Source organism: Macrobrachium rosenbergii, chromosome 20 (assembly GCF_040412425.1).
Source record: "Macrobrachium rosenbergii isolate ZJJX-2024 chromosome 20, ASM4041242v1, whole genome shotgun sequence".
In the NCBI taxonomy this organism is placed as follows: Eukaryota; Metazoa; Arthropoda; class Malacostraca; order Decapoda; family Palaemonidae; genus Macrobrachium; species Macrobrachium rosenbergii.
The window spans coordinates 28267501-28294905 of NC_089760.1; the positions used below are offsets into that span (position 1 = coordinate 28267501).

At 34.7% G+C, this 27405-nt stretch overlaps 1 protein-coding gene across 8 annotated transcripts in view; it reads left to right on the forward strand.

Annotated features, from left to right (window-relative positions):
• Positions 1 to 27405, forward strand: part of LOC136849181 (uncharacterized) — a 1024479-nt gene that overhangs the window by 431008 nt on the left and 566066 nt on the right. For all 8 annotated transcript variants that reach the window (XM_067122296.1, XM_067122298.1, XM_067122295.1 and 5 more), the window contains one exon: positions 12510 to 12563. The gene's annotated coding sequence lies outside the window, so the exon portion shown is untranslated. The remainder of the gene's footprint in view (positions 1 to 12509; positions 12564 to 27405) is intronic.

A 27405-nucleotide genomic window follows, 5' to 3' on the forward strand; every position in this document is an offset into this window, starting at 1 on the left:
TAGAGAACTACCTCCCGGAAGCGCGTGATAAAAAGATTATTTATTCCTAAGTAATGTTTTCCTTTGGTCATATAAATTTGTAAAATTTACTGGAGTGAGTGCGTTTAATTTCGAGTCATTCATCAGGTAGCGAGATGATTTACCGCCCCAAGTCATTTTAAAATATATCAAAATAGTGAAATATACAAGAAGTATTTTAAAAGGCAGTGTCCCATCTGTAACGATTGACGTTCAGTTACTCAGATGGAAATTCTCAGCATTTTGAATTCGTTTCTCAACGAAAGACAGAGCCTCCGTACCGGTTAGAAAGGGAGTTTCTCTTCAAGAAATGAATGTCAACGCAAGCCAGTTGAATTTTTAGATTATTTTTTATATATTAAAACACACACATACAACGGAGAACTTATTTTGCAATAAGTTTTTCTTAACAGTAATTCTTAAATGTTTCTTTCGTATTGGTGCTGTTTGGGATATACTTATTTATTTCCCTATTTTTTTCTCCGAATTTGTAACAGTAAATATTTGTGAATCTGTATTTTTTTTAGGTTAATTTGGTATACACAAGTAACTTTGTGCAAAGTAAACACTTGGTTTCTGTATTCTCCCTTCATGGTATCCATCATATTGATTACGATTTTCCTACATGCACACATACACACATTTCTATGTATGTATGTATGTGCAACGTTTGCTGTCTGCTCCGAAACAGGCCATCTGATAAAGCTTGAAAAATCTGATGGTGAATTATGGAATTTTAGGGTCACATTCATTAGTCTTTGAACGGAGAAGAAATATTCACTTGCCTGCTATTTCATTTTGCATTTTTGTCCCAGAACATTTCATTGTCAGGAACGTAATTGCTTTCGGAATGGACATTAAATCTTCCGTGATTACGACCCTGTTTTAATCTCCTATGTAATCTTTTACTTTTATGTTTTGGTAAAGCCGCATAAGACTATTTATTTTGTTTGCGCAAGTCATCAGGAAGTTGTTATCTTTATTGCTTTGTTAAGGGCAGATTGTTAGAACCTGTACTCATATCTGCAATATTCTCTGTCACGTTTACTTCATTCGTCACAAATGAAGTCTTGTTGTCGTTAGTGTATTTGAAGGAAATTCACAAATTAGAATTAAATGAACAAATCAAAAAGTATATTTCTATTTAAATAGTAATGACCCTTGTGGGCAAGACCAGCTTCGTCTATCATTAGCCGCACTGATTAATTCATTTTTGTATAAGTTCATATCGTCTTGCTCTGATTTTGTTTAAGGTTTCACATCTAACACAAAAAATAATTGTGTATATGTTTATCGTACAGTATCTTGTTGCTTTATATTGAATAAACCTCATAAATCTTTAGTCCTTAATTTTTTGTTTGGCATTTAATCACAGTGGTTACAGTGAGCATAAATGCATGGTCCAATATAAACTAGTCAGTTACCTTGGTTCAAAAACTGTGAAACTAAGTAAATGTAAATATTGTAAACTCAAAAATGAATTCTTGATCTTAGCCATAAAAACTAAGATCTATGAACCCGGTGAACTCGGAATAGCTGTCTTCATAATTTGTAATTTAATGTGATTAGCCTAATTTCATGGTGAAAGAGGTGAGAGCCTATCATTTGACAAGGGACCTAAATCAACCTCATTTAGTGTTTGGGAAACTGCTAATATTTGCTGAGAGATTAGATGTAATTTGTTACTGATAGGGACGTGCAAAAATATTTACGTGAATTTGTGAAGAGAGAAAAGGTGCATGTACCATCTTTTGCAGTTACTAATTTTTCCCACATTACGTCAATTTCGTATTGTGATATTTGCCTCATCTTTGTATTGTACAGACCGACTGACATAAAATATTCTTTAGGCAAGACAATGTAACAAACAAACTTCGAAGGAGAGCTGGCAAGCTTTGGTGGAGGTAATAACAGTGTCTGATAATATCATCACACTTCACACAAACGCTGTTGCCTCGATGCCTCTTCTCAAGATCGAATGAATTCCCTAGGTGCCAGACTCAATCCCCGCTTTAGGTAATAGGTTTCCCTTCCAGCCATACTAACTTCAATTAGCTGTATACTCCTCTCCTCTTTCCCCTAGCGGGATGCGTTTTGTCTTTTTGTTCAATTCAGTTTCTCGCAGGATATCTTTGGTGTGACTTGGTAGGAAAATGAAATATCGCTCTTTGAAAGGACCAGCTTTCTTTTTTATACTTGGGAGCGTTATGATCTTCATTTTCGGCACTGCAAAAAAATGTTTTCCTTGAAAATCTTTCTTCTTTGAAATTGCTGCATGTTGTATTCTCGTGAAAAATATTCTCAGTTGGTGCTGAAGCGCTGAGAAATGTAATGGTCTTTGTACCAAGGAAATGTTTCTTGAACTTATAACTCAAAGTATATTGATTCCATTTTGTAACATAAGGTAATAAAAGCAATTAATTATAGAATGCATTTTTGACAATATTCACGAGTATACATGTCGGATTGCCTAGGCTCGCTTGAATGCGCACAAATACATACTGTACATACATACATTTATATGAATCCTGGAGTTTAGCAATATATTAATTTTGACGTAACTTTCTGTTCTAAATATTACGTGTTACATTACTACTATTTGTTTTAACCTTGTTTCAGTAGTGAAGTGGCTCACACATAATCTCCAGCATCTGCTTATCTCAAGTTTAGTGTTCCGTGCGTATAAAGGATGCAAGTTGAATGCCAGTCCTGTAGAGATACTTTCTTATGTTTCTATTTACTTCGCTCCTTCCTTTTAACTGCAACGTTTACACTTGATCTTCTCAGACACCTCTTGAATTAAATATTTCTTCTCTCTGTCCTTCAGTAATCGTCTTACGTCTTTTCTCATCTTACGTGATGATATCGAGTATCGTCTCAGCGCAGTAAAGTATCCAGTTGATCCTCTTTTGAAGTGTAGTCATGAACTTAAAAAAGGCAGTTTTATCATTTGTTAAAGTTTGCTGAATTTGGGCAGCATCATTTCATTGTTATCGCGAGCATTATTATTTATTATAGGCGGAATCACTTACCTTTCTTCAGGTATATTCAAGATTCAACTTCTTGATATATTTAGAAGTTTTTCCTATTTTTCTAATCTTTTTTACTCTTTCCTTGATCTAGGTTACGTTAAGGAAAGATAGTTTAGGATGTTTCCTTCCTGAAATGCGTCTGTGATCTTTCAAGCTGGACTCGATCCGTGGAAACAGGCGTTTGTAACACTTCTGCACATTCAGCTGCAGTTGTAATCTCTATCAGAGAGAGAGAGAGAGAGAGAGAGAGAGAGAGATTGATTAATGCTTTCATACCTAGTCTTACAGCCATGCATTTGTTATCAGTATCAGAGAGAGACAGGTATGCTTTTATATTTAGTCATATAGCCTTGCAGTGTAATCTGCATCTGAGAGAGAGAGAGAGAGAGAGAGAGAGAGAGAGAGAGAGAGAGAGAGAGAGAAACTTTCATATATAGTCCTATAGTCATGCATTTGTAGTCTGTATCAGAGAGAGAGGAGAGGGCTACTATACTTTTGTACTTGGGTCTTGTAGCCTATTAAAACCGGTAGCTGTAGAGAGAAAGAACTGGAAGGGACATAACTGGAGGGGAAATTTAAAAGCTCTGTACAAAGTTTAGATTGAAAAGGTAATTGAATAAGGCTGTATAAGAGTAAGTTTCTGGATAAATAACTGGGATAGGGAAAGAGGAGAGTGGAAATTTTAGGGAAACGGATTCCAGAAATTGGACGCTCATAATGCCTGATGGAAAGCGTCATAGACGGATAGATAAAGAGACGTTAAGAGAGGAGTGGGGCGTTTGGAAGCCCCGTTTACACTGAGCTCGGTGTCATTATCGATACCGTCCACGTCACGAAACCCTTGCCTTTCGAATTTTTGCTTCTCTCTTCTCGAGTCTTTGATCCTTTCTTGTGGCTTTACGCATCAACGAATCACTAACTGGATCTAAAGGGCTAGAAATTTTTGATTAGGGTATTTTTGAAAATATGAATTATCACCTTTGAAAATTGGTTTTATTATGTTGTTTCCATGATTGAACCATCGATTTTTTTAAAAGAATTATTTCTTAAATTATCATTAGAAAATATCACTCTCACATAGATCAATGTGATAATATCTTTAGATGCTATATTGCAAGGCATGAGCAGTCATAAATAGCTTTTGCTGTTTGTCTTAATGCCAACAGAAAATTATATTTAAGTTGACGTCATCCTGTTATATGACGCAAAATTATAGCATTGTGTGATTTCCAGAATATCGTCATAATCCTTCCTTTACATTAGCAAGCATATTTATAGATTAGATATACTGGAAGGGGACATAAATTCGAGGAAAATGATTCCAGCGCGGGATGGATCATCCCACGCTGAGTTTAGTTGACGTAGGCGAACGCTATAGGAGGATTCTCAGTTTGACATTGCGCTCACCATTTCTCTGATTTTGAAGCCTAAGCAAATTAGTTATCACTAACGGAAACGTTTCCATAGCCTCACATAATCTTTGAAGTAACTATGCTGTATTCCTGAAGTTAGTCGCGGTCCGTGGTTGTGATGATAGAATTGTCCATAGCTACAGCTACCCATCCTTATGGAAATAGCCATTATTTTAACGTTTTACAAGGCAGACAAGGATAAGCTCTTCGCCTCTCTATCTATTTATAACATGTCTCTTTAAGGGAGACACTTAATTTAGCTGACCCGCTTTCTGATTTGTTTCGCCGTTTTTAGAAGTTTCCACACCACGATTATGGGTTTTCCTCCATTATTGGGATTCCTTCCATCCGATCATAACAAAAGGCAGTTTTGTTTTACCTGCTTGGGTGTTTATGCCGAATGTTATTATACGTTGACCTCATATTGTTCCTATCTAGTTTTAATTTTTTTATCACAGGGATAATGTTTGCCATAGATGCCAACTAATAGTGACTTTGAAATGTTAAAATTTGAATCAAAGTTTAATTGGAAAAACTTTTTTTTTTTTCTGTGAAACTTTTAATGACTTTGTAAGTAGAGTAAAAAAAAAATAATAATTTCAGGTTTGAAAGTAGCACGAACAGAAATTCAGTATGAGGAATGAAAAAGAATAAAGTGTATGGTTTTTGTAAGAACAGTTAAAAATCTTTTTTAAATTATGAGACACAATAGAAAATTACCTATTTTAGTAAACAGTAGAAAAATTAAAGAGAATTTTTAGGAAACAATGTTGAGAACTTATTGAGTCCAAGAATATTTAGATTGTCGAGTAGAAAAGTTAAGTTATATTTTTGTTTCGCTTCTGTTAAAGTTTCCACTTGCGCACGGGTACAGTTTTAAAATGTGAGATTATTTAGTAGACATTAATATCCCAAAGTACTGAAAGGAAAAAACTATGCACTGTAATCCATGCTAACATTATCAAAAGGAAAAATTTGAATTTTGTGGAATATTATGCAACGGAAAATGTGAAATATCTTTGCATGTGTTGTCATTTTGGCCTGATTGCGACCTGCTGCCGGCTTCGTTAACTCGGCATTTAATATTCTTCTTTTGTCCGGTCCCGGGACCGGTATGAATATATAAACTTATATGTCAGAAGCGAAGAAGAAAATAGATGTTTTAAAGGCCTCTGAAATATTGTATTAAACAGTTTAATTATTGTTGAACTCAGTAAATATCAGAAGTGGCTATGACGATTGGGCGTGCGCGTGGATACAAATATACGTATAAAAGAAAATCTTTGCATACGCGCATATCGTAAGGTTGTCACTGAAAATATGGCACAAGAACCGAAATTCTCATTTAGGAGCTAGAATAGCAGAAACTTAAATACAGAATAAAAGTATAATTCCACAGCGAAATAAGGAACAGTGAATGAATATGCAAAGCAAACAGCAATAGTGGAAAAGAACAAAGTATGTATGAGTTATGAATGCTCCTCAGAAATTTTACCATTCTTTGTGAAACAGAAAGACTCGTCAATTGGAGGAGTGGCTATGAAATGGGTTTTTGCATGAAAGTCTGTGATTTAAGTCATGAAAATGGGTTTTTGCATGAAAGTCTGTGATTATATATATATATATATATATATATATATATATATATATATATATGTATATGTATATATGTATAGATATATATATCGTATATATACATATGAGTATACGTATATGTTTTATGCGAGTGAAGGAAAAAGGTTGAAGCTGTTGCAATGATCTTTGTATAGTATTAACGACAGGCTAGAAATATGGATATACCGGTGCATGTAACTGTTAAAGTGATTAGCGTAGGTGAAAAGATCAATTAGGGTATTTTGAGATATGTCGGTCATATGGAAAGAATGGACGATAATAGGCTAGTAAAAAGAGCATATACTTGTTCGGAAAGAAGGAGGAAATGGATACCTAAAATAGTTGGACTAAGTGAAAGAGGTATGTGAAAGGAAGGGTCTCCATATGCCAAAAAGACTTTGGTGAATGGCGCAGTGCATGCAAGGGAGAGTTCAATTTTCTGCTGCTGAGCTTATGTTGGAGACATTTTACTGCGCTGTGTTCGTCTGTAAGTAAGTAGTTTAAGTATGAATAGGGCAACGATCGTTATGTTGGTTTTTCATTGGAGTAACCCCATGCTTGGGAGCATATATATATATATATATATATATATATATATATATATATATATATATATATATATGCACATACATACATACATAAGTATAAATGTATATATAAATATATTTATATATAAATATAATATATATATATATATATATATATATATATATATATATATATATATATATATATTATATTTGTATGTATGTATGTATGTATGTAGTATATCTACACGAATGTATATGATTAATGAATTATGAAAATGACAGTAGTAATTTCCCGTGCGTTATTCCAAATTCTATCGTTATGCATCATGGTACCGGCAAGTGCCCATTATAAAGCGTCATTCCATTCATTTTGCGCTGTCTATCTTCATTGTGGACGCTTTAGATCAATATTAATATTCAGTTGATAACATTATCCTTTTCATTTCTCATTTCGGCCTTGAGCGAACAAACCCTGGAGCTTCGAGTATGATCCCGGATTGAATTTCTGATATTCCAGAGTGAACGTTCATCAGTGGAAATGAGTGAAAGTTGAATTGCTTGAATGAGGTTCATTCGACTCTATTGTCTTTTATTCCTTTTTAGTTTCTTTCGTCCGTTGGTCCATGCTTTCGATATGGATATATCCCCTGTTGAATTATGGAAATTGATGGTATGGAGCCGAACCTTGTTCTTAGTAAGCTTTTTTTCTGAATGAATTTTTTTTCTTGTTCGTAACCGTGTGCAATTATAGATTTAATTTATTAATTGCTAAAATTAAGAAATATATAATTTGCAATGATCAGTTGGGGAAAGATAAGTTTCATATTGAAATTTATTCAGTGCGATTTGACGCGATGGCAGTCGAGACGATTTCCAATGAAAGTTTTTCAGTCTAGAGGTTCTGGAAAATTTAGATGGTATGAAATACGAGATTCTGCATCGAAAAAGTATCATATAATTTATGATTTTTTTTATGTTACACGTAAAACTTCATTTTGTATATCTCATGAAACTACATCATGTTACCAAGTTTTGAAACGTATTTTATCTTCTTAAGATGACATCTTAAGTCCTTGGGTTCAACTCCAAAGTGAGCTAATTTTGGAAGTTCATCATCCAACGACAGAGCCACCGGGATCTCCTAATGACCGCTTCGCTTATGGGTCGATGACACGGATATTAATAGGAGGGTTGTTTACCGTCGAAGTTAATTGCTTCCAACAATTACAAAGACGTTTTCTCGTTGATCTAGGATAACGGTGCTTGCCGTAAGGTGTTGGCGTCGATGTTCGCTAATAATGGTGTTCCTGGAGTGATTTTTGATCGCTCTTGATAGGGGCAAAATTTATGATTGGAAACTCGTACCGTTGAATAAGAAAACGAACAATTGTGACTTTGTATACATAAATACATACATACATACAGACTTACATAAATACATACATACTGTGGGCCATATAAATATATACTAACATATATCCTTCCTAATGGGGTATTTTCGTGAAAACACAGCCAAATTGAATGAAAACTCATGTTGCGTTAGGTAATATAGATAATGAATAAGGTGGTTTATTGATAGAAATAAATAGGTAGTGACCTCGATATAAAAGGGAAAGAATAAACGAATGGCTACAAGGAGGAAATTAAAAGAAGGGAGCTGTGCATCATACGTCTAATGAACTTCATGCTTCAGCTTTTGCGTTGACAGATTTGACAAAGTAAATAGCGTGAGGGATAAATTTAGAATAGTCCCTTGACTAAATTTGACAGCAGAAAAGTCACCAGGTCGGTTCCTGTTTACAACATTAGTTCCTTAAAAAAGATTTGAACGGGTTCCATGAAATTGTCTCCAGAGGAAAATACTAATAAAAATGTTTTACCGTTGCGACTCCACAGTCCAGGTTGTGCAATGAGAAAAAAAAAACACAAAAAAACAAAACCACGGAATCGAGTGCTTTAAAACCGTTCAGATTAATTCTGTGGAAGTGTTATGTTGGTAGGGAAAAGTTTACAAAGCCACGCAAGCAAGTTTTGTAAAAATATGAGTGAAATTAGTCCCATGAAGCCATTCCAATAGGAAACAGGGATTTACTGGGAGTTGTACGAATTTGGCTACGGAAGAAGTGGAACAAATTAGCTGTTTGTTCTTCCTTGCCATGTGAGCGCTGAATTTAAGTGAAGAGCATGGTAGACAGACATACATTGCTGCGGAGGGTCAGATAACCAGAAATTAACAGGCAGACTAAGAGAGAGAGAGAGAGAGAGAGAGAGAGAGAGAGAGAGAGAGAGAGAGAGAGAGATGGTTCATGTGAGTTGCTTTGACAAATTTACGTTGATACCGTTTTTAGTTTTCTGTAAAAGAAAACTATTTAGAATGCTGTTTGCTTGTCCTTCCGCACTTTTTCTGTCCGCTCTCAGATCTTTAAGAACTACTGAGACTAGAGGGCTGAAAATTGGCATGTTGATCATTCACCCTTCAATCATCAGACATACCAAGTTGCAGCCCTCTAGCCTCAGTAGTTTTTATTTTATTTAAGGTTAAAGTTAGCCATGAACGTGCGTCTGGCACCGCTATAGGTGCCATCAACACATGCCACCGCCAGGCCGTGTCTGAAAGTTTCATGGGCTGCGGCTGAGAGTTTTATGGGCCGTGGATGAGTATTTCATACAGCATTATACGCTGTACAGAAAACCCGATTGCGCTTAAGAAACTTCGGCGCATTTTTTACTTGTCTTTTCTTAATGACACTCAACTTACTGATCTCTGAAACATTCTGATCATGAATATTTTTACTTCATGTTTTATCGTCTTTTGCTTTAAGATATGCTTGCATCTCTACGTAGTTTTCATTGGTAAATAATTTACTGATTAGTATAAAATTACCTTATCTCGTAGAAATAAGAATAAAGGTAAAAGAAAATGATACTTAAAGAATTTTAGAACAATGCGCGTAATGAATAATACTATACACATCAGATTTTTTTTTTTTGCGTTTTTATCAAATAGAACGACGCTGGAAAAAAATTTAAACCATGTTAGGTAATTCATAGTGAAGGTGCTGAATTTTAGTGAATACTCGATGATAAGGAGAAAATAACAATTCCGCAAGGAAATGGAACAAAGAGAGAGAGAGAGGAGAATGACTTTCAAAAAGAGGTCATATTAGAACCGTGAAACACTTATGGTGTATCGTGCAATGATAAAAATGAAATGAGGATGAAAAAAGTCACGTAATTGAGTGCTACAAAATAAAGGCTTCGAATTAACTCCGTGAAGCTCCGTGGGATATTGAAAAAAAAATCATATGGACTCGATAGCTTGTTGAATGATCTGAAAAATCCATATAAGCTGATGCTTAATTAAATCTTCCTGTGATTAGAAAAACACTTATTACCATACGGAAATCCAAGCTTAACTTGTAAAAAGTATAAAAAACAAAGGCATGATTTGAAACTATTATTAACGTCACAAAGTAGCCTGAGTAATCTGAAGGAAAGATTTATATACACGTTTTTCATAGAATCCATTTTAACCAATAAAAGTAATTCGCTCTGAGTTGTGAGGTTTTCTTTTCATACGTTGCCCTTTCTGGTTGTGGTTAGGAAGGAACAGATGAGTTATTCATTCCTCCCTAGTGTGTATGCTAGAAATTTTATTAATGGAAGAAGAAGAGATATAAAGGCAGAAAAAGTTAAGTATACCTTAGTTTTAACCAGAAAACTGAGCTGGCCCGAAGGATTAGACTTATTTTACGTGGCTAAGAACCAATTGGATACCTAGCAACGGGACCTACAGTGTATTGTGGAATCCGAACCACATTATAGAGAGAAATGAATTTCTATCACCAGAAATAAATTCCTCTAATTCTTCATTAGCCGGCCGGAGACTCGAACTCGGGCCTAGCAGAGTGCCAGCCGAGAACTCTAGCGACTCTGCCAACGAAGAACTTATAAAGGCAGAAAGAGATGCACAGGCAAGTAGTACGTTTTCGGCTGGAAGAGAGAGCAACGGGTGGAAAGAGAGGCAGAAAGAGAAAATGAATAACACAGACTCACGAATAAATAGATAAAGAGGGAGATTCATGGGATCAGAACAGTTATTAAATTTTTGTTGATCGTACAGTATCGATTCCTTCTTATCTACAAATTCTTTTTCATTATTTCCTGCTGGCCGATCACATTTCCATTTTATTTCTTGAAAATCTTTTATATGAATGCATACGACTCTTGTTGGAAAGCAATAAGTTATTAAAATCTCCGTATTCTTATTAAAATCTCCGTATTCCCTTTGACGTTAAAGAATTTTTTTTTTACTTGATCCTCCGAGGGTTTTAACCATGAACTTTATTTTCATTTCAGGAGAGAGATGGAGAGAGATTGCGTCAGAGAGATAGAAAGACATAGAGATACACACACACACACACACACACACACACACACACACACAAAGAAAAGATTCCAGGGAAAGACCAGTTCTTTTTCCCTTTGAAGCAAATGAAATATATTCATTTGAGCGGTTTTCCCCCTGGTATTTTTTTATTCGTTTGTTGCAGCATTCTTTTTAACGGCATAAAATTTCAGTTCGCAGATTATTGTAGACGATCCTATTGAAAGAGTCCTCTCTCTCTCTCTCTCTCTCTCTCTCTCTCTCTCTCTCTCTCTCTCTCTCTCTCTCTCTCTCTGGGATATATCCTTATGCGTGTACACACCTATGGTAAATAGACATTTCTTGTGTCAATTCATGAAGTGAATATATATATATATATATATATATATATATATATATATATATATATATATATATATATATATATATATATATTATTACTAAAAGGACCTCATTAGATACCATCCAGTTTGAATGAGGTCCTTTTAGTAATTCTACTAATGTACAGAACAATTGTGTATGTGATAAAGTTAATATATATATATATATATATATATATATATATATATATATATATATATATATATATATATATATATATATATATATATATATATACATACACTACACACACATGTACATACTTATACATATAGACACGCATATATATATATATATATATATATATATATATATATATATATATATATATATATATATATATATATATATATATATATAACCGTTTCTTACGATTCATCGCAAATAGTTCATGTAAAGAAATACTTTGCATTAGGAACTTCATATACCTACACTGAAAGCTCGTAAAGAATTTTAAGTCGAGCACACGCTCTCGCTTCCTGCATATTAAGGCCTTTCTGTTCACATAACCTTTTCACTTCATCTGCCCAGCTTTTACAAGGTTTTCGTCTCTCGGCACCGCAAAATGTAAACTTTTTTCTCGAAATTATCACCTTCAATTCTCAGTCGTGAACAAAGTCTTCAAAATCAATCTTTTCGTCTTTGTCTTTGTAAACTTTTTATTACATTTTCATCTTTCCTTCAATCCTTCTTCACATGTCTTACATAATCAGTATGTCTTGTTAGTTTCAAACCATTTTTCAATCTTTCAGCATCCTTACTTCACTTCCGTAAACGAGAGCTAGTTGAATAATGCCTTTGTTTGTTCCAGCCTTTGTTTATGTAAGCGCTCATCTTCATAATCTCATTAATGGACCCGGCTACCATTTTAGTTTCACATATTCTGTGACATCCCGTTTTCTTTCATTCTACCACAATCTGTCATATTTTCTCCCATGCGGCTAAACATACATTACAGATACCCAGACACTACTTATTTCCATCTCTTATTTACGACATTAAGGGCAAAATTTCTCTTGTAATGAGTCGTGATGTCCATCTGAATTACGTTATTACAATTACAAATGTGTATTATTGTGATAAGTCTCGATGTAGTTGCTTAGGGTATTATTATATTTTGCTTCTTATTTTACAGGGTTGACATCACTCCGTTATTCCCTCCACTGGACATCATCCCAAGATAATTAAGGTAAGGAGGAATTTTCAAAGATTTCTTTGCAAAATTGGTGTAATCATCTTTTCCGTCACCCTGACGTAATGGAACGATGTATTCTTTCGTGTCACTTAACATTCTTTCAGTTGTAGATCAGGTCCATTGCCCACGGTGGCGTCTTGTTTTCTGACGTTAATCAGCGCTGCAATTTAAGATATGGCGCTTTTAGTTAAAGATGCGACGCGTTCTTCTCCCCTTTTTATCCTCGAGGGAAACGAAGAAGTTATTTATGGCTTTACTTTGCATTTGATCTTCAGTTTAACAGATCCGTTTAGAAACACTTCATTCGATAAAATGTCTGTTGTACGTATATGTTTTAGAGAAGAATTTTTCAATGTATGTTTTGAGATAGATATCGTGTCAAGTCAGTGTAAAGGGTGTTGGAATATCTTGAACATACGTAGATAAGTAAGCACAAATCTTGCAGTTTCATTAAAAAAAATTATGCTTAGAAACTTGCCACAGTCCTGGGAGCTTTGTGTGAATGATAATAGGTCAAAGTAAAGCCTGAAAAAACCTACAGAATAATAGCTCGAGTATTCGGTACACATTTAAAATACTTTTAATTGCAATCCGTTTATATAAGGTTAAAGGTGAAACACTGTTGGATAGCGCCGGTATTTATAAAAAGTAAGGTATATATTTTTTTCTACTTGTCTTTATTTGTTTCGCGACGAACATCAAAGGATTCTCGAATTTTCATTTCAGTCTAAAGTCGACCCGCGCCTTTTCCCGAATGCCAGAGTATCGGCTCAGGTAGCGTTGAAGTGCATTTAGAGGCATTAACGCTTTCGCTGTCATTTGGTGGCGGAATGAATTCCCGTTCCTAACTCTGGTCGAGAGAGAGAGAGAGAGAGAGAGAGAGAATTGTTTAGGTGTATGTGGCCTCATAAGAGAAAGAAAAGTGATATGGTTATCTATCTAGTACTACCGAAGAGAGGGAAAAAAAGTAATGGGGTTATTAGAGAGAGAGAGAGAGAGAGAGAGAGAGAGAGAGAGAGAGAGAGTTCTGTGTTTTATGGCGTCATCAAAGAGAGCGAGAAAGCTGAAAGGCTGTATGAGCAACGAAGGGGAAAGCAAAGATGCTGATTGAAAAGGGGAGCTGGAAAATGAGAAAGAGGGAGAGAGGGTGGGGGGAGGGTGTTCTGACTTGGTAACGTTTTGAAGAACGGAACTAAAGGTGGAATACGTGCTTAACGAAAGGGAAACAGACATGGAAAGAAAAATGTATAAATTAATTATGAAATCCTTTCGGTGAGGTCACCTTTGAAGGGCGCAGAACGTAATTTTTGTCAGAATTATTGATATTATATATATATATATATATATATATATATATATATATATATATATATATATATATATATATATATATATATATATATATATATATATGTGTGTAATATATACTTATATATTTTATATATATATATATATATATATATATATATATATATATATATATATATATAAAATAAGTACTAATTATGGCCACAACTATCTACTTATTGTCGTTATTAGGCGGTCGTAAAATTTCTTGTGCTTGATCCCTGTAACCTGTGGACAATACGAAATTATTATTTTTTCATAATAATGATGAAAAGAGAATTTTTTAATAATAACAAAATCAGCTCAGCATTTTGAAGAAGTTAGGATAATGACAGGAAATTACTAACTCAGATCATGTTACTTGCTATGACATTTTGGAGTTATCCAATTAGTTTTTTTGGCTGGAGCGCAAAAATTGTTTTAAAACTCTGTTAAGGGCGGTGCCTGAAATAGGTGATACCGAAGTAAATTGGTGCTTTGGAAATCTCATTACTGCATTATGGTCTTTTAGACTTTCCACTTCTGAACCTTTCAGATTAATTGGAATATGAGCAAGAACAGATCCTGGTACAGATCTTAAATCCGTCATGCCATGCGGTGCAAAAATCAATTTCCAGATTTTAAGAGTTCAACAAATAATCATTTTCTGAATTTATCCTTGCTTTATCCGGAGGAGTCGCGTTTTCATCCATGTTAGTCTGTGCGTTAGCAGGGTATCTGAGGAACTGGTAAATGGGACTTGAGAAACGGTAAAAAAAAGCATGATTTAGATGCCTACCTAGAGACAAAGTATGGGAAGTCTCTAAGTAGATATAAATGAGCGAAATAGCAACTCATCGCCATTTTTCCCCTCAATAGCCTTCAAAGTTCATCTGGAGGTGAGCTTCTAAACAATGCTTTTTTAACGTTTCTCAAGCCCCGTTTACCAGTTCCTCAGATACCCTGCTAACGCACAGATTCGTTATCTGAAGTAATAACGTTGTAGTTCCACTTAATGTGAGATTATAGTATATATAGTTATAATGCCATTTCAAGATACTTATTCTCTGAGCCCTTGGTATACTTATTCTCTGAGCCCTTGGTCTCCTATGAGGATATTTAAAACTCTGGAGGCGAAACAACACTCTCTGTTGTATTTTCTTTTAGCTTTTTTACCCCAGAATGGTTTTTGTTTACACTTTGTTAGCAACAGTTTTATTTCTAAAACAAAAACATTGTGACTTTTTTAGCAGCCTCGAAGCTTTTGTTTGATCCTGTTTTGCAGTGAAAAGCCTTTTGTTTTGTTCGCTTGTAGTATCTGCATTTTATTTTACATCTTTGCTATACTTTTCTTTTCATGCTGACAAAATTGGCTTATCTGCGTCATGTGACTGTGATTGAGCAGCCTCTGTCGTTATTTTCTTTTTATCGTTATTGACGTGATTTATGGATTCTCTCTCTCTCTCTCTCTCTCTCTCTCTCTCTCTCTCTCTCTCTCTCTCTCTCTCTCTCTCTCTCTCGTGGAATCGATTTGACGCCCTTTTACGAATGAGAGATCTCGGGAAGGTAAGGAAAAGCATAATGGAGATTATTGGAAATGGGGGCTATTGATTCCCAGATTAGAATAGATAAATCAGCAGTTTTTTTAACTGAACTGAGTGATGACCTAATTCATGGAGCTTTGGAATATGAATGAAAATATGGTTCTGAGAACAAATAATATTTTGATAAAATTGTGTAATCCATGCATGGAGAGATTCTGATCTCTTTTTTGGGGGGCCTGGTTGAAGGACTTGGAAAATATTGACGAGAGAAAAAAAACTGATAACCATTAGGTGCATAAGGAGAAGTATCAATGAAAGTGCCACTCACTGGCTTTTCGTGAGATAACTACGAGGTGATGAACTAGTTCAGTGAATCTATTCTGTATCATAGGTTTCACAAGCTACATAGTGAAAAGGATTAGTAATGAAGCAGCCGATTGTGTCCGTTTCCTTGTAACATTTCTTTTATCAGCAAATCACCTACCCTTCATCGTTCTGATGGTTTAACAAAATGATTTATTAATTAAAACCCAGTTTATTACGTGCGTTTAATAAAATTTATAGCATAGTTTTTATGTCATTTTTTTCACCACTGCAATGTAATTGTGATTTAAATGATCATCTTTATGGCAATAAGTTCTTTAGGTGAAATTTATTAGGAAATTACATCAGGCTACTAGAAAATGTGGTCGCTGATGTATTTGTTAAGTAATTCTAATGATTCTCATGTGGATTTGAGGCTTCGTAGCTTTTAATACATCGCATTTTTCTTAGTTTCCATTTACTCTAACTTTACTCTTCCTTATATTTGGTGTCACCATTCTTTTCTTGCAAATATTTGCTCTCAGCATTCTCCTATTGCATTTGCTTTCTCTAACTTCCCCCATCATTTCATCCGGACACTGAACAGCCATGGAAAAACACTCCCAATCTTGTCTAAGCTCACATTTTTTTTGTTTTACGAAATTCTTAACTTATGTGTTCCTGGTAAAATAACCAATTTTATGCCCTTATAATAAATATAGTGACCTCATTTACCTACACCATTATACATTGCAACTATTAATCCTCCCACTCATTCTTTAGGAACTTTCTCTCATCCAGACGTACCTTAAGAAGCTCTATCAGCCATCCAGTCACACTGTCAAGCACAATATCGGAGCATGTCACTTGTAATCCCATCAACTCTTGGAGTCTCAGCTCTTCATCCTTTTAATTTCTTCATTTTATCACTCAGTTTGTCCGCACTGTATTCCACGTGCAATATATCTTCAAAGAGAGGATATCTCTTTCAATGCATCTTTTATTCTGAGCTCCATTTGTTCATCATCGTGTCTTTGCATTTGCCTCCCTGAATAACAACTTCACCTTAAAGTTAATGTTCATCTTTTCCGCTGTGCTTGTATTACTTACCATATTTTCTCTCTCATTGACTACCCTATCTATTTTGTGTATACCCGCATATGATCTCTTCTGTCATGCATGTAAATGTCAGTCTCCATTTTTCCCTTCACTGAACCTTTCATTTCCTTATATCACCAGTTACTTATTTTAATTCCTCACCGAACCCTTCAAATCTTTATCTTACTTTCTCCACCTTCGCGTCATTTAGTCAAACCCACAATTCATCCATCTTATGTGCTCATCGTACTTCCGTCTTACCAGACTCGTGTGTCGTAATTGCATTTCAGCCAGATCTTCACCCTTCCTCTTCAAATTAATTGTATATTTACCTTAGCTTTTGCGTCAGTTAAATAATGATCAGGTATGCTTTGTCACTCCCCTTTTCACCATGCGTTGCCAACAATCAAGTCCGTGTCCAAACCCATATCCACAAGACTCACCATTTTTCAGTAACTCTAGGAACATCATTCTTACCAATAACACACACACACACTACAACACACGCACACATACCCATGCACGCACTGCATTTAGACATACCAACAGGTTTGTTTAAGCCGTCATATGCAGTACCTTAGCATACCATTAGGATACAAACAAAAAATCATGTGAAAACTATTGTTTCTGTGCCGCGATTTCTGGACGTACAAATCTGGAACGATTGTGATATAACTTTCTCCTCAGTGAGTCTGCTATTAAGAATAGTAGAATGCTGGTAAAGAAAGTCGAGGAAGAGTTGTTGTCTGATCAGAATGGGAAGTTGAAGTAGAGCTAGATGAATCGGTTACGGTATTCAACCATAGTTTTGATGAAGAGAGGAATGAATTTGAATAATTATTTTATCGTGCAATTAGTGAACTATTGTAAAATGTCTGCTGACGCGAAGGGCCTTAGAAGACCTTATAAGTTTTTCATATAGAACGAAGAAGACCACCAGAAGTTTGAAATTCATTCATTCTCTATTGGTTTCTACGTCTGCTCTGCCGAAACTCCCAAGGTCACAAAACGCTCTGTTAAACTGGCGGCCAGCGCTTTTTTATTTTATGTGGTCTTGAATTGGTTAATTCATTCATTCCACTGGAAGCGTGATTTTTGTAACTCGTAAAAGGAATAAGTGTGAGAGAATGAAATGGAACGAATGACCTTCAAAGGCATATGAATTAGGCCCTCATTGAGTTCTTTTCAAATTATTATGGTGGTAACTATTCGAATGAATGAATCTGAAAACAAAAATGTAACTGAATCCCTTTGGATATATTCGTCTGAAAGGAATATAAAGATTGCCCTGAATGATTGATTTTGAAAGGAAGTTAGTCTGTTGAGAAACAAAATGAACGTAGGTAGGTACACAACAATGTGTGTGAAGGGAGTGGATGTGTTCATTTGTATATCAATTCATTTTTAATTCTAGGTCATTTTCAGGTACTGACATAGGTAAGTTGTTCATGCAGCGCCTACCGTCGACTAACGCTTCTAAAGACTATATCTCCGTGAAGGTGAACTTTTACTTGAATCCATAGCGTCTTGTTGCCAAACTTTTCATTAAATTGCTAATACTGGTGTCAAAATGGAAGCCACGTACGTTCGTGTTACATCCCCTTAACGAATCCAGAGAAAAAATGTCCGGCTGGTGTAAAGTTTGGCAGCTAGAGGATAAAAGTTGTCCCAAAACGTTCATTCTTGACACTGCTTTGATACTTAACTTGTAAACAAGTATATACATCGCCTCAAATGGGTACTCAAGCAAAGAGACAACAAAGAACTGAGATGTGAAAGGACAATATAGAACAAGCAGCGTTTTCCTGAATTGTTTTACTTTTCCAAAGTCAACGGATGATGGAAGAAGTTTTATGAAATTAACACCGGAATCACTGTGTTTTGGACAAAAGTGAAATGCTCGGCAACTGAAGTAAGGGAGATTCTAGAAGCGACCTTGACCGAAAAAATGCACGTGTGTGTCAGAGCGATTGCACACACGCACACTTATATATATATATATATATATATATATATATATATATATATATATATATATATATATATATATATATATATATATGTATATATACATATATATATATATATATATATATATATATATATATATATATATATATATATATATATATATATATATATATATATATATATATATATATATATATATATATATATATATATATATCCAGTGCAGCACGAAGGGACGCGTGCTTGAGACTATTATAAAATCCACGTCAGAAGGTGAGTGAAAACCGGGACTTTGAACAAGTACTTTAGTAGTTTTTTCTACATTTTCAAGTTCACACTGAACATAAAAGAAGTTGGCAAAAACAGAAGGGGGGCGTGGTTACAGTTTGTTAATCTGGGCAGCATGTTCTTTAAACAAAAAAGACAGGGACAAAAGACCAAGGGATAATCCAGGGTGGAGATAAACATTCCTGGTGGACGTAGCTTCAATAAACACAGTTTCTAGCAGATTCCTTTTTGATGACCTGGGATAAGTCAACGATAATCTACAAGGTCAACGACCATTGGAAAAGGAGTCTACTATATATGTGTGTGTGTGTATATATATATATATATATATATATATATATATATATATATATATATATATATATATATATATATTTGTGTATATACTGTATATACATATATATATATATATATATATATATATATATATATATATATATATATATATATATATATATATATATATATATATATATATATATATATATATATATATAGATATAGATGTATATATAGATATATATATATATACATATATAGACTGGAAACTATCTAAAGAAGGGCAATCTGTATTATGTATCCGTCTTTATCTCTGGTTTTCTCCTTTCAGTCATTGGGTTGGATCATTACCTTCTCGTGTAAATCGAGTGTTTTCCTTTTTAAATCGACCCGGGGATCAATTCTCCCCCATCCTTCAAACGGGTATCTTATGTGTACACTTCGGCGAAAGAACTCAACGACTGTTTGATTCAGTGCTGACGTTAGTTCCAGTCCCTTTAGTGCTAAACTTAGCAACTCGAGCATTGATCGCTTCTTAATGTACCCTGCCTTGTATCAGCTCTTCGTGTACAAGCCAGTCACGGTGTCGTTTTGTGGCGGAAGTCACTACAGCCCTGAATAAAGGACAGACAGAGTTGGTATGCCCTTTGGGGATCTCAGCTGCCGTCCGCCTAAGAGGTAGTGAAATGTTAATGTTGGAGTTAATGATCATTTAGTAGTTTTGCATTATCTAATTACGTGTTTATAATTCTTACCACGTTCCATTTCTTTCATTTTAACTTACTGGGTTCATTTTTTTTTCTGTTAAATCGGTAAGTCAAAAACGCAGTAACGTAAGTTTCGGGTTCTGCATCATATGAAATCTTGGGAACCGACGAATAACACAAGTACAGGATCCATGAAAGATTTATTTATTTTACACTGATAAATGTTAATCAATTTTGGCGTTGTCATTTAGCAATGCCTTTGCTTGGACGTCTTTGCAAAAAAAATTTGAATGCCCAATACTTCAGTTTTCTTGGAATTTGATGAAACCTGGAGGTTGGTGATTATTTCCCAGAAAATGTTTTACCAATTTCTACCGTTGAACTTAAGTTATTATTATTATTATTATTATTATTATTATTATTATTATTATTATTATTATTATTATTATTATTGTTGTTGTTGTTGTTGTTGTTGTTGTTGAATATAAGAACTGTTTCTATGGTGATCATTATGGTATAGAATTTTTGTATTTCATCACCGTGTAGCTGAGTTATTGAGTTTCCAAGAGTGATATAAAGATTTATTATTACAAAACTCTCTGCCTAGTTTTAAATAAGTTTTTTGACCTCAGATGACACTGTGTCATTAAGCTGAACATGGAAAGAGAGAGAGAGAGAGAGAGAGAGAGAGAGAGAGAGAGAGAGAGAGAGAGAGAGAGAGAGAGAGAGAGAGAGAGAGAGAGGTGTAGTTGGAGGGTCTCTGGGTAAGGATATCCCAGCATGAGATCAGATTTGAAAGAGGAAAGGGACATTGCAAACTACTAGGTAAAAAACCAGCCTCGCACGCGCACGTTTATTTACCATACAGGTAGATGTGTATGTACGTTTGTCTAAAATATTAATTTATGAGTATATATTTGTCGTTCGGTTCTTGAATGTATGCATCCTGGAATTTTCAATTGAGATAGTAGATGATGTACTATGATTAGTGTGTGGCTATCCCCGCGTAAATCCGTATCGGAACACGAAATTTAGGTTAAATCTGTATAGTTCTGCTTCATATATCGCCCTGCTGCGCTGCCTTCCCTTTCAGCTCTATAATTGCTCTTGCTCACATTCATCTCAAATGTGCCCATGTGTGTCTATGTCCAGATATATTTATTTATTCCATCTCTGTCGTTGAATTGTTTGATCACTTACATATCTTTTGTTTCGTTTTTTTCCACGTTTCATGTTTTTCGTGTGTAAGGCGAGGTTATAATAAGGTAAATAATGTTGAATTGGAAATGTAGCGCCGATTTCATCTATTTTTAGGGTAAGATCTAACACTTCTTTCTTACGCCTCACAGCTAAGCTGTAGAATTCTCTCTCCGCTTCCATTTTTGTCTTATCCTTTTCTCCCTTTCTCTTATTTGTTTTCCTCGTCTCTGAAGCATTAGACCATCAGACTGACCGTTCCAACGGCTTCTGTGTTCAAGGAAAGAAGTATTTCCCTTAAACATTATTCCTGGTTGCCATATTAAAAAATGTGTTCTTATTACTACCAAGAAGATCGTCAGTTTACTTGTTGCTTCTGCAATAAAACAAAAACACTGAAAATTGTTTGGCTTACATCTCGACGTATCCCTTTAATCTAACCAGGAAAGGTTCTCCGAAGTTTCAATAACTTTTTTTTCACTTAGGAATGGGATCAAACCTTAGGCTTAATTTTCCCAACTTGATCTGTGTCTTGGAAAGGCTTGAATGTAAAATCTTAAGGGCGAGGTTTTTTAGATTTTACGACTGAGCGCAGGTTTCCAGCTATATATTATGTCTTGTGGGGAGACTCCAAATTGAACGTCAGGTACACTCCCTGCCGTCGGTACATGATGAAATTGGCGATAATAGTAGTTGCAGTTATCTAAAGCAAGCTAAATATGTTTATATTTATAATGAGATGACCATAGTTGTGTGATAACAGTATATGGGAATATCTAGTCACTCACACACTTCCATTTTATTATTATTATTATTATTATATATATATATATATATATATATATATATATATATATATATATATATATATATATATATATATATATCACACATACACGCACATATACACAGACACACAAACACACACACACACACACATAGCACAGAATTTTTTTTTTTACGGGTGTGATACTTTTGAAAGTTGAAAAGGACAAAGATGAAGAAAGGGTCGTAGAGAAATGCAATTTCCGAATGATGTGCAATGGTCTGTTCGACCCAAAATCTCTCGTCAAAGGTTCGTGGGGAGCATAAGGGCTACTGATGGACGAAAGCACGCCATTTGAGTGCTGGTGGCCACACAGGGCGACTGCTTGTCCCAAGTTGGCAGGGGGCAACTGGTCTGCCCAAAGGAACTCCTCTAGCGTGGAGGAAGGGAGCATGGTGTCTACTCGCCTCAAGGGCACTCTTCTAGGGATCCAAAGGGAATAACTGTTTGAGTATTTGTAGCACTACTCTGGCATCTGAAGAGCTTGCAGGGTAATTGATTGCTTTATGGCTGGCATGTTCGTTGGGAAGAGCATATGTGGGAGGGTGGACTACTGCTTAGGCCAGAGCATTCCTTTGTGGTTCCAAAGGGAGCGCAGGGGTGGCTGCCTCGCCTAGGAATGTAGTCGTTAGGTGACTTTGGCCGAATTCCATTTAGGTTTCAGGGGAAGAGTGCATGGCCCATTGACATTGCATTAGGATTCTGAGGCGAGTATGGGATGAATGATTAGTCGAAGGATCTGTGTATTTTCTATTGAGCACAAGGTAAACAGTTTTCCATGGGTCACTCCTACATGGCTGTTAGGTTAGGGTAGCTTGATTTTCTATGCAAGATCATTCCTCTTAGCTTTGGGGAGAAAAAGTATATGCAGCTGCTTGGTCTAGGGGCACTCCTCTGATGTTTGAGGGCTAGATGGGTCAGCTGCTTGGTTTATGGTCTCTGCTTTTCTTGGGTTCTTGCCGAATTGTGAGTTCAGTACCTGTACTAAGGATGCACCTCTGGGGTTCCCATGAAATACGTAGGACTGTTTCCCCCAAAGGCACTCCTCTAGCATACCGTTGGGAGTGTGGGACAACTACTTATCCCAGTACCACCCCTTTGGTGTTCCAGAGGAAGGAGCTTAGGGGCAACTGCTCGACCTAAAGGCGCTCCTCTTGGGTTCCAGTGGGAGTGCTAGGCTTACTGCTTGGCTTAAGAGCACTCATCTGGTGTTCTGGTATGTGCAGGGATGACTGTTTTGCCCAAAAGCACATCTCCAGGGTTCCAAAGGAAGTGCAGGGTTGACTTCTCTGACCGAGAGTACTTCTCTGGGGTTCAAAAAGAAGCACAGTTTTGATTCGTTGCTACAAGGTCACCCTTACGTGGAAGTTAGGGAGTGTGTGGATGGCTACCCAGGCCAAGTGCATTCCTCTAAGGCTCTGTGAAGACGTCTTGGTGACTGTTCTACCAAGGGCATTCTTCCGGCGTTACTGTGACCATTTAGGTATCTATTTGGCCCAAGATCCTTCCTGTGGGATTCTAGGGTGAGGATGGAAGACTGCTAAGCCCAAAGGCACATCTCTGAGTATTGGTGGGAGAAGAGTTAGTGCAATTAAGTGGTCCAAAGGCACTCCCCTTTGGTTCCAGCTAAAGTGTAGGCGTGAAAGATATATATATATATATATATATATATATATATATATATATATATATATATATATATATATATATATATATATATATATATATATATATATATATATATGTATGTATATATATGTATATATATATATATATATAGTTAAATCATATATAAAATATATATATATGAACATGTGTGTGTATATAAATGTGTGCATATATATGTATAGTTAAATCAAAGAGAAACAAATGGAGTGCTGCAGGTCTTTCGACTTCTTGTCCTTTACTTAACAGACTGTCTGCTAAGTAAAGGGCAAGAAGTCGAAAGGCCTTGCAGTACTCCACTGTTTCTCTTTCCTTCGTGAGATTTTGTCTTATATTATATATATATATATATATATATATATATATATATATATATATATATATATATATATATATATATATATATATAATGTGTGTGTCTGTCTATCTGTCCGTCTGCCTGTCTGTCCGATAAATGTTTTAAGCACTAAAATCGTTGTTGAGAAAACACACAAGCACACACACACACACACATGTATGTGTATATATATATATATATATATATATATATATATATATATATATATATATATATATATATATATATATATTGTCTTTTCTTTTTAAAATAATTAATGCGATCTCAATAAAAATTCATCACAGTACCCCTTTGCCCTTGACAGCTACTAATTTCGTCTGTCACTTTTGATATGAAATCGCCGTTATAAAAATGAGTTAATTTTTTTTATCCAAAGGGGAGAAAATGAATCTGGATTTTTTAATTTTATGGAATGATTTATACCGCTTACTCCGTAAAGCTATATATTCCCCAAATTGTGTTTTTGGGAAAGAGGTCGTAGTTATTTATTATGGAACATATTTCGTGTAAGTTATCGCGATCACAGAAATTAAAAAAATAAAATGTTACATAGGGAGATATGTTGTATACCATAGGAACTTGATTAAACATTTGGAGAACAAATCGCTATCATATCTTATAAATCGGAAAACTTGAACGGTACAGTTCCTGCACTTATACTCTTTAAATAAACGAACGCACTTAGTAAGGCTGTGAGGAAAAAAAAAGGTAATTTGATGACATGAATTTAAAACGACTAGTAAGATCTTGCAAGGACGGATGGAATCACGTTGCAAATGATACGTTTTTTATTCCTCTTACGAGAGTTATATAAAATTAATGTGTTTTTGTGTTATTTATCTTACATATTTTATGAATTTCATGGGGAGGTTACCTGTTTGAGGTTTCCTAATCAGTGTAACATGTTTGAATTTTCTTTGCTTGAATTCATCTCATCGACTCTTGAAGAAAAATAAGCTGTAAGTCTAATCTAAGGAAACCTTTATTAACTCTGTGTAAAGTGCACTTTACATGCCTCACTGCAGGCATTTGAAATTATTATCTTCATTAATGCGAATTGCAGGAAAATATTGCACGCTAACTTCTTAGATATTTATTTTCTCTGAGTCATTGAGATGTTTATACGAAATATGGATTTGTTATTATTATTTATACATAAATTTGATTGTTGGGTATTTTATGTCGGGGTTAAAAACCTAGAAAAAACATTGGCAAGTTAGTGTATTTCGTATGAATGAATGCTGTTATTTGTGGAATAAAATCCAGTATACTGTATACATTTTATTTTAGCTTGTATATTTTCCATGCAGTCCTGATTGAATATAGAGGACCGTATCTTATTAATGTTGGCCATCAACTATAGTAATTGAATGGTTTAATTATGATGGATAGGATAAGTCCCAGGATCGACGTGAGAGCGTTTGAGGGCATACGAAAGAGGGTCCATCTCCCTTAAGGGATCAACAAAAGTATACTTAGAGGATAACCCGAATGGAGTCCTTTCTCTTTTGGTATTCAGGACCTACCTAACAGGTCAAATGAAGTGGGCCCGCTTCTTATATAACCGCGTTATGTATACTTTATTATATAAGGTTTTTCTTTTACTTAATTTCTGGAGTGCTGGTGAAGGTTGGCGTGGCACGTGAGCAGCATATATATATATATATATATATATATATATATATATATATATATATATATATATATATATATATATATATATATATATATATATATATATACACACACACACGAACACACTTGGTAGCTCCACATCCATTTTCGTTTATTAATATATTGGGTCAGTCGTCACAAATTGTAAATGGCAGCGTTGCATGAATAATTTATGAATTGTATATTCAACTACTCATTTGATAATTTTGTTGGAATTTTTAGATGTTATAAATATTCTTCTTGATATGCATTCAACTTATTTTCTTAATATTTCCCCAGCGTTTAGGGAAATAGTAGAGCAAAGTTTTTTTCTGAAGATTTGGTGTGTGCTCTTCTTGCGAAATAAGCTTTATAATGTTGAATTTTTGTTTCAATCTGTATTTTTGAAGTAGTAAGATGGCTGTGTTAAGATGGGGAATCTGGAATGGGTTAAAGGATTGAATTCTTAATCTTACTGTAAGACTTCAGAAGAGAGAAGAAAAGAACTTCTCTGTATTTCCTCTCTCAAGTGCAGAGGAAAACTTCACTTTTGCCTTTATTATGATTTTTACTATTCTTGTTATTGATATAATTAGTGCACCCATGCCTTAAAAAATGACAGGAATATGAGAGTGGGTAGGGAGAGCGTATAACGAACCAAGGATACTTCAAGTAACTTGCTGCAGCTGTATTGGGAGTTCGCAATCCGTAGGCTATCTTGTACCTGCATGGTTATAAATTGCCTTTTGGTATTATTGCTTTTGTATTTGATTTTGTCCAGAAATTGCTTAGATTTTTTATGAAAACGTACGGCTACAACTTCAAAAATTCAGCTCGTTTGAAAATGACGCTGAAAAGGTGTAATTTTTAACTCCAGGTAAATATTTTTTGAAGAAATGTATTTTTGATGAATGATTAGTTTTTATTACATGCACACAGTTTTACAGTTTATTAATATGGACCATATATACGGGGACTATATTGTTTAAATCTTTGAATTTTTATACACATTTGAAGCAGATTTTTGCATCGAATGATCTTTGATATAATTATTATATATATATATATATATATATATATATAGATTTATATACATATATATATGTGTATATATATATATTATATATATAATATATATATATATATATATATATATATATATATATATATATATATATATATATATATATATATATATATATATATATATATATATATATCTTTCAGCAGAAAGATGCTTAGCCTCAGTATTCATCTCATGTTGGGATTTCTATGGTTTGTTGAAAGGGGTAAAAGTTAGAATGGCGTCGTACAGTGCCGTCTTCTGTTACATTGGCTTCAGGTTCTGTTTTTCTTTTTTCTTTTTTTGTATTTTTCCTTAAAAAATAGATTTGGTATTAATATTGTCTTTCGGATACTTTACAGTAAAACATATATACTTCATCTAGTTTACTGAACTTGGTCAGTTTTCAGGTATGTATTCAAGTTGTAGAAGGAAATGTATATGAACAGTAGTTGTTTTTCTCTGATATTGTAATACATGATGGTTTTTACAGAAGGCTGAATTGTCAGTAGGAAAGTACATATACACCCGTGAGAATGAATGTGCGTAAATATGTCT